Below are 9073 nucleotides of genomic sequence, written 5' to 3' on the forward strand. Positions count from 1 at the left end.
CTCCATTACCGGCACCTACTACACCTTGGGAAGATATTAGTATGGATTTTGTGTTGGGTTTGCCGCGTACTAAAAGAGGCCATGATTCTATATTTGTGGTAGTGGACAGATTTTCTAAAATGTCACACTTTATTGCCTCGCACAAAAGCGACGATGCGTCGCATATTGTTAACCTGTTTTTCAGGGAGATTGTTCGACTACATGGAGTCCCGAAGACTATTGTTTCTGATCGTGATGTGAAGTTCATGAGCTACTTCTGGAAGATACTTTGGGGAAAGCTTGGGACAAAGCTGCTGTTCAGTACTACTTGTCATCCCCAAACTGATGGTCAAACTGAGGTGGTGAATCGAACCTTGTCACAACTGTTGAGATCCATGATCAAGAAGAACCTGAAGGAGTGGGAAGAGTGTTTGCCGCATGTGGAGTTTGCTTACAACAGGGCGGTACATTCTACCACGGAGCTATGTCCTTTTGAGGTGGTGTATGGTTTCAAACCCATTACTCCACTTGACTTGTTGCCTTTGCCCATACATGAGAGAGTTAATATGGAGGCATCCAAGATGGCAGATTTTGTGCGAAAAATCCATGTGAAGACTAAAGAGTTGATAGAGAAGAAAGGCAAGAGCAATGATGCAAGGATGAACAAGAAGCGCAAAGAGATGTTGTTCAAGCCTGGTGATATGGTCTGGGTACATTTTCGCAAGGATAGGTTCCCGAAGCTGCGGAAGTCTAAGTTGAAGCCTCGTGGTGCTTGGTCCTTACAAAGTGCTTGCCAAGATCAATGATAATGCATACTCGATAGATCTTCCGAGCTTGATGAGTTTGGTGTCAGTAATTCTTTCAATGTTGCTGATTTGACACCATATGACGGAAAAGACCTTGGAGCGTCGGGGTCGACGCCTTTTGAAGGGGGGGGGGAGATGATGAGGACATCCCTACTACACCACTACCTCCGTCATTAATAAATGAAGATGAACCTGCTGTGGAGCTCAAGTCCAATGAAGTTCGGATTGGACCAATTACAAGGGCTCGTGCGAAGCTACTTAAACAACAGTGAACTTGTTTCTAAACGGTACTTTGATTGACGAGAACTTTATACTCGCCTAAGTCCTATTACTTATGTATCATCAGGTATCAAGAAGAGACGAGCATCGCACGAGGAGGAGAGGAGCAGCTGGACATGAAGACGGACGTCAAGATGGACGTGAAGCTGGACATGGAGCTGGACATGAAGATATCTCATGGACGCGCGAGGAGGAGCGGGAGGCATGCGCGAGAGGAGAAGAAGACGTCCAGGCCGGTCCGAAGCACCCGGCTCGACCGGCCGCCGGACCGGCCAACCCGGTCATCGACCCGGTCGACCGGGCGCCAACCGGACGTGATTTATCGTACCGGATGAAAACCGGAAAACCTCGCAACTATCCGGTTGCCGCCGGTTGACCGGACCCCGAACGGCCGACCGGTTGACCGGACCCCGGACCGGCCGATCCGGTCCCCGGCCCGGTTGACCGGATTCCGGACCGGATTTGTCCGAGTCCTGTCTCGACCAGCATCTATTCCGGGTCGGTTATTTTTGTATCTTTTCGACCGTAACTCGTCCCGGACGCCTATATAAGTGCCCAGGACACCCCCTAGCTGCTTTAGACCACGTTTAAGATAAACCCTAGTTCTTAGTTGTTTGCTCTAGCAAAACTATTGAATCCCTACACCATATTGCTTAATATAAAATATTCCATTGGGAATTAGACGGTTGCAACTTACCGCTTCGTGGTCGGCGGCTACGTGCGCAAGTGTGTGGAGTTGCGAATATCTTGCAGGGTTGAGAGCTGTTGCATTGGCGACAGGGACCAATCGAGAGATCTCGTTGCGTCATACAAGTTATCATCCACTTCATCGTCATGTATCTCCGCTGCCATCACCCCGTGATCATCATCACCACCCTTGCTTACTGAGAAGATCGGGCCACCCCTTATCACCCATGGTGTTTATAAATACTCCCTGATATAGTGATGTTTTGTTGGTTGGCATCCGTGGTTTTTACCTCTCTTTGTTGGAGAGGGTTTTCCACGTTAATTTTGTCTTCCTACGCGTGTTCTTGTTTCATTCCTCGTTATTTGTTTGTCGTGTTTATAACAAGTAGTATTAGAGCTCGTGTTTCAATCTACGGTTTGTGACATGTCTTGTAACACCCTAGGTTTTAGACGATCCCGGGTTAAAAATTAGAAAAAGGATGTGCATTGCATCACAAAACTGAAAAAAGAATCACGCTTAATTGCATAAAAACCTAAGGGGGTCGAAGTTTCTCTCTCGTTGCTATTGGCGTTTAGGGTTTCAAGAGTGCGATAAATTTTGACATCACCTCTTTTGAAATTATGCTGTGTTTGGATGCATGGAATTGAAGCGTGGAATTGAATTGGACTAAGATTCTAAATCCGAGATGGAAATGAATTGGTTTCTAATTCGATTCTGTTGTTTGGATGTACCTAGAATTTGCGGTTGAAATCAAACGGTGCACCAAATTCTAAATCATGTTTGGATGTGTTTGGAATTGGAATCAATGGATGTTCACCGTCCCGCTAGCGCCGGCCATCATCCCGTCCGCCGCCGCTCACCCTCCCTGCGCCGCCGCCGCTCCTCATCCCGCTGCATCGCCGCTCACCATCCCGCCGCATCGGCGCTCACCATCCCGCCGCATCGCCGCCGCCCTTCCCCATCTGACCGCGTCGTCGTTCCCATCCCACTGCGTCACCGGCTATCGATGTTCTGGAGTAGGGCGGAGCAGGGCGGGGCGGGACAGGACAGGGGCGGAGCAGGCCGGGGCGGGACAGGGGCGGAGCAGGGCGGGGCGGGCAAGAGCAGGTCGGGGCGGGGCGGAGCCGGGGCGGAGCAAGGCGGAGCAGGCCGGAGCGAGCCATGGCGGGGCAGGGGCGGAGCCGGGGCGGAGCAAGGCGGAGCAGGCCGGAGCGAGCCATGGCGGGGCAGGGGCGGAGCAGGGCGGGGCGGGCTAGAGCAGGTCGGGACGGGGTGGAGCCGGGGCGGAGCAAGGCGGAGCAGGCCGGAACGGGCCATGGCGGGGCAGGGGCGGAGCAGGGCGGGGCGGGCCAGAGCAGGTCGGGGCGGGGCGGACCAAGGCGGAGCAGGCCGGAGCGGGCCATGGCGGGGCAGGGGCGGAGCGGCGGTATGGCGGGGCAGGGGCGGAGCGGCGGCGGGGGTTGGCGAGCACGGGAGAGATAGGGAGGAGAGCGAGCGAAGGAGTTTCCGAGCGATTCCGAGCTCGCGACCTCGGAATGTTTGCTCAACTTTTTACATGGGAGGATTCCGAGCGCGGAATTTGGTTAAGTTTCCACGTCAAGATTCCGAGGCCAGACCAAACGCCGGAATTCGCGGAATTGGCCCAAATTCCAATTCCATGCCCTAATTCCATGCATCCAAACACAGCAGGGTTTGAAAGGAAAATGCATTTGAATTGACATTCAAATTTGAAATTTGAATTTGAATGAACTTAAAAAAATATATTTAAATTATTACTCTAAAAATAAATATAAATAGACAATTTGAATTCAAATAAGTAAATAATTAAAGCAAACATTTGAATTCCAATTACAATGTTAGCTCATTAAGGAAATTTGAGCTTTATTGATAATCATATACACATACATTGTCTTTACAATATCCAAAAAATTTACAATTGAAATAATTGAAAGAATAAAAGAAAATTACAAGATGATCATTAAACAGTAATACAATTAAGCTAATCCTAGTCTAAAACCTAGCTACCATCCTCTCATTTTGATCTTGGCGCTTGAAAACCTGCAAACACAAAAATAAAAAGAAAGACAATAGATAAATGACAAGTGGCAAATGTCACTTGTTAGTCCAAGAATAACTCACAGGGGGATAATATCAAGATTTGGCCGAGCTGATCCAACAACTCACAAGCAAGCAACACACAAGGCAGGGCCAAGTTTCCAAGCATAAATGCACAAGTTTCCCTAAGCCTTGTCACAACCAGGGGGAAGGTACTTGGTCAGGTCGACCAAGGAGTACACAAGCACACAGCTTAGTCACATGTCACATATCAATAGCAGCACATGCCTAGGCATGCAATATATAGCATTCACCGGGAAGCTCACAGCACATCCATCGACAGTTCTCACCATAACCACAAACAGTGGCAGCTGTTCATCGCAGTTCATAGTTGTTCTTCACCAAGAACGAAACCCCAACAACCAAATGGAGCCAAATATCAAGCACAAGCATCAGTAGGAGCAAGGAGGAGAAGTACAAGCTCATCAGCAGAAGAAAATCCACTACATCAACAACATAAGAATATAGGAGCTGGAGTGAGGTATACCCGGCCAACACCAGTAATTGATCCAATGGATCGATTTCTTGTTCTCATCACAAACTCCACAGAAATTTGGGCCAATAGAAGGATATGTCATCATATGGCTATAGCACTGATGCAACTGACAAAGCTGGGAGTTATAGTTGATAGATCCCAACCTTAACGGTGTGTACATATAACCCTAGGAAGAACAGAGTCACAAGCAAAAGCATGCTAGGAAAGGATCATACCAGCAGAAAGCCACCTAGGATCACCTAGCAAAATCAGGCTTTTTTTTAGATAAAGGAGCATTGCCCCAGCCTCTGCATCAATAGATGCACACGGCTTGCTTTATTAAAATATAGTATCAGTTCACCAAATATTCAAAGTCACTTATTACAATCATGAATCGACTATAGTGGATACATGAATTAGCCAAACAAAAATACGGCGCACAGAAAAGCTATGCATTTCCTATTCTATGAAGATGCCGCCACCCAGTAGCCTGGAAAAAGAAGTCATGAGCAACCACTAGCATCTGGTTGCATCCAGTAACCATATCCTCCCGCTGCTCCAATAGGAGAAGGAAAACCCATTGTTGAATCAAATGAGCAGCTCGCCGGATAACCTGCAAAAAATTAGTTCCAGTTTGCTTGTTAAAAATAATATCATTTCTAGTTCTCCAGATCGCCCAACATAGAGCAGATATTCCAATTCGAATTTTCTGTTTATCACCCTTTCGTACTCCATTAAGCCATCTACCAAACAAATTAGTAATATTAGCCGGTGGAGGGATATTATAAGTTAAGTACATCATGCGCCAAACAATCTTCGCAAAAGTACAATCGATGAACAAATGATTGACCGTTTCAGGTGAAGCACAAAAACAACAGTTTTGACATCCATTCCACTTTTAGCTAAATTATTCGTAGTTAAAATCACCTTATTACTCAAGAACCACATAATTTTTTTAATTTTCAGTGAGATTTTTAGTTTCCATAGATCAGGCTATATAAACATAGGAGCAAGTTTCACAGAGGGGATCTACACATCAAACTCACAACTCTAAAACCACTTGGCTGTACCCAATCCAACAACTAGAGCCACTAGGGGAGAGAGGAGCAGACAGAGAGGGGATCGAGAGGTACCTGGAGCAGCGGGGATGCAACGGGGGTCCTGTACGCCGCTTCAAGCGGCAACTTCCGCTCGCGCCGCCTGAAGCGGGCGCGGATGGGCCGGCCCAGTAGCACGAAACATATAAAAGAGTAAACATATGTTGCAGTTTTCTTTCCTGTTCTGGTTTTCTATTCCGGTTTCTGTAGAACAAATTTGAAATCAGAACATTTTTGAAAACCGAACAAATTTAAAATATGACAATTTTAAAAACATGGCAAATTCGAAATTTGAACAAATTTAAAATATGAACAAAAAAAATTGGAACAAATTTAAATCTGAACAAAAAAGAAATTGGAACAAATATAAATCCAAACAATTTATTATAACAAAATCAAAATTTCAAACAATACCTAAATTTAAACCAGTTTGAAATTTAAACAAATTAAAGTTGAACAAAATTCGATATCAAAAAATTTAAAATATACAAAAAAAGTTAAGTTAAGTTAATAGATTAAAAAATGTACAAAAAAATGTCCGAATTAAAAAATTGTTTGATTTCAAAAAAATTCAAATCTAGAAAATAAAATAAAATATGAAAACAGAAATTCAAAAAAGTTCGAAAAAACATAAACTGGTAGGGAAAAACCAGGAGAACCAACGAAAAAAACCTGAAAAAAATAGAAGAGAAAAACAGAAGAAGCACCGCTGCCCTTCCTGATGGGCCGGCCCAGACCTACCCGCTCTGAGAGGAGCGCCAGCTAGCGCCCGCTATGAGCGGAGAATAGGTTTCTCCGGGATGCAAACCATGACCACAGTGGCATAGGCCAGCCATTGGGCTCGATTAGGTCCAAGCTAAACAAATCATTGCAAAAGCAGGCCTCGATCATTCGTCTCATGGGCCTCCTTGGCCCATGTAGAGGGCCACATGGCTTGCGGATGCGAAGCCTCTGGAGAGAGAAATGGTTGTGGCGGTGATGGCGACGACACTTGCAGCGCAGTCCCTGTTTGGTTTCAGTCACTGCGCGCCGCCGCTAGCTGCCTCCTCTCACTTCCCTCCTCCTCCGGCGCCGGACGGACGACCCGTTGGCCGTGTGCATGGCCTCGTCGGGAGTTGTGGCGCCTCAGCTCAGCGCCACCGTGGCGGTGCTCGGTGCGGCAGTGCACGTCAGCGTCGTGGCGGCGCCGGGCCTCCGCGAAGCGGACTTCAGTAAGGCGGTGGATTCACATGGTGACTGGAGAACCTGCAGTCGGAGAAGGGCATCCTCGCCTATGGGAAGCTCAGCCTCAGGCAGATCCTCATCCAGGTGCGGTGCTTCTCCATCTCTCGAGTCAAAATGCCAATAATTTGCGCTCGCTAACTGCTGGGTTATGTGCAGGGGGTTGACATGTTTGGGGAGCGTGTGGGATTTCTCAAGTTCAAAGCTGACATCTTCGACGAGAAAACCAAAGCCAAGGTTAGGGAAAGTCAGGGTGTGCTAAGTCAGACGACCCCGTTCCTCTATTGTGGGACTAGGACTATCACCAGAATTGATATCTATAATATCTAAATAGGAGCAACCCACTAAGTTGATTTATCTTAACATGCAAGCTATCCACCTCATCAAGCTTCTCTACCAATCCTACACTATCAATTCTGCCACCTCACCACATTACCATATCACCTAATGTACCACGTCAGTCCACTCACAGTCACAACATCATATCAATTATTTAGCCGTCCTACAATTAGCGGGAATGGGGGATCCCATCCCGCCGTCAGTGCATCACCGAAGCTCTGAGTTCTGACCTGAAGCGTCTCCACTTCCTAATTAACGGTTTTTATTCATATATGCTCCACTTTCTTCATCCCATTCATTCTTTACTGAATGAGCAACGCACGTAGTACCATTCGCTTCCTCTCCTATACTGAATGACCTCTTAATTCCCTCCATTCACTTTTCCGTGCAAAGCGACTGATGGCTTTCCTTATTCCTCACTTAACTGAATCCCCTCTCCATGTACATGGACGAGGTACTTATGGAAGTCCACCCCTCATCCACATGTAGCAGTCGCCAATGCATACACCGATCGTACTGGATTTTTTTCCCAAACTCTGGGCATCCATCCTTGAAGGTAAGTGATCCATTGCATCCACTTGGTAGGACAGATAGAAGGAGCCCCCTCGTCGCCCCTCCTCTGGCGACTCGGGGGGCAAACCCTAGCGCCTCCAGCCGCCGGCCCTCGCCGGTTTCTCCCTTCCGCCGCTGCCGCCGGCCCTTGCCGCGGTGGCGGCGGGCCCCGTTCCCAAAGGGAGGCGGGGACCCTCCGGTCGCAGCTCGCGGCGGAGGCCGGACGCCGGGGCGGCGGCCCCGGGCTGGTGGTGGGTGCTCTCGGCGGCGCCGTCTTCGCGCTGGCGGGGTGGGGCTCTACGGCCGCTCGGTGTCGCGCGGGCGGCATGGTGCTGGCCTCAGGTCGAGGTGGTGTCCCGCGCGCTGGCGGCGCTCGATGGGCCTGCTGGCCCGGCGGCGGCTGCTGGCGTTGCGGGTGGAGGATGCGGGCGGCGCGTGCGGCCCTCGGACGGCGGCTACGGGCGTCGCAGGGAGGCGGAGGCTGGGGTGGCGGCGGCATGGTGATGTGCATCTCTGCCAAGTTCCTGGGCCAGATCTGGGCCCAGGCAGGCATGCTGCCTGAGCGCGCTGTTGTGGTGCTGCTGAAGCGGTTCTGCTGCTTCGTGTAGGGAGGATGCCGGGGCGGCGGCCCCGGATCGAGGGCGATGTTCTTCGTTGCTGCGGCTTGGCTCTGTTCAGGTCGGCATGGTGGGGTTTCTTTGCGGCTTGAGGTGCTGTGCAGAGATGCTACCGGGGTTGTTTGGTGGTTGACAGAGGAGGCCCGTGCAGTGGTTGGGAAGGAGATCCAGGCGAAAGCCTAGCCCCGACTTTGGTTGGTGCCGGCGATGGCGGCGTCTGCGGACGTCGCTCCCCTCCTTGGAGGCATCGTTGAGGAGCCTCCATTTCTCTCCAACTCCAACTGTCTTGGTCTCTCCGGGTGAAAACCCAAGCTCCGGTTTCCGGAGTGGGCGATGGCGGCGTCTTCGTCGCTTCCCTCTTGAGGGCATCGTCTTGGAGAGTCGGCGGTGGCTGTTTGGTGGTGCTCCTCTTCTGTCTTGGCTTGTGAACGTCGGGGCGGCGGCCCCGAATGGTGGTTGTGCGCCGAGGCGGCGGCCTCGGGATCCATGGCGGGTAGCAGCCTCATGGGGTGCGGCGGCTTCTTGGCTTGGCTTGGGTGGCAATTTTGTGTCGCTTGTGCGGCGAGGTTGTCGGCTCGGTCAACGCGTCTCAGCGGAGGCGGTTGGACTTTAAGTCGGGGCGGCGGCTCCGGATGTTGGTGTGGCGGCCGTGGTCTGCGGGCGGTTTTGTCGGGCAGCTTGGGCTGCGGACGGCCGGGTCGCGCGGCGTCGCAGCTCGATCGCGAGCGGTGGTACGTCGGGATGGCGGTCCCGGAAGGTGGTGTTGGTGGTCTGCGCTGGGCGTGGCGGAGCGGCTGGATGTCGGGGCGGCGGCCCCGAAAGTTTGGCAGTGTTGTGGGCATCGATCTCGTGTCGTGTGGGCGACAAGGTCGCTTTGGCGCAGTTCTCTTGGAGGTTTGGCTTCT

Source organism: Lolium rigidum, chromosome 1 (genome assembly GCF_022539505.1).
Source record: "Lolium rigidum isolate FL_2022 chromosome 1, APGP_CSIRO_Lrig_0.1, whole genome shotgun sequence".
Classification (NCBI taxonomy): domain Eukaryota; kingdom Viridiplantae; phylum Streptophyta; class Magnoliopsida; order Poales; family Poaceae; genus Lolium; species Lolium rigidum.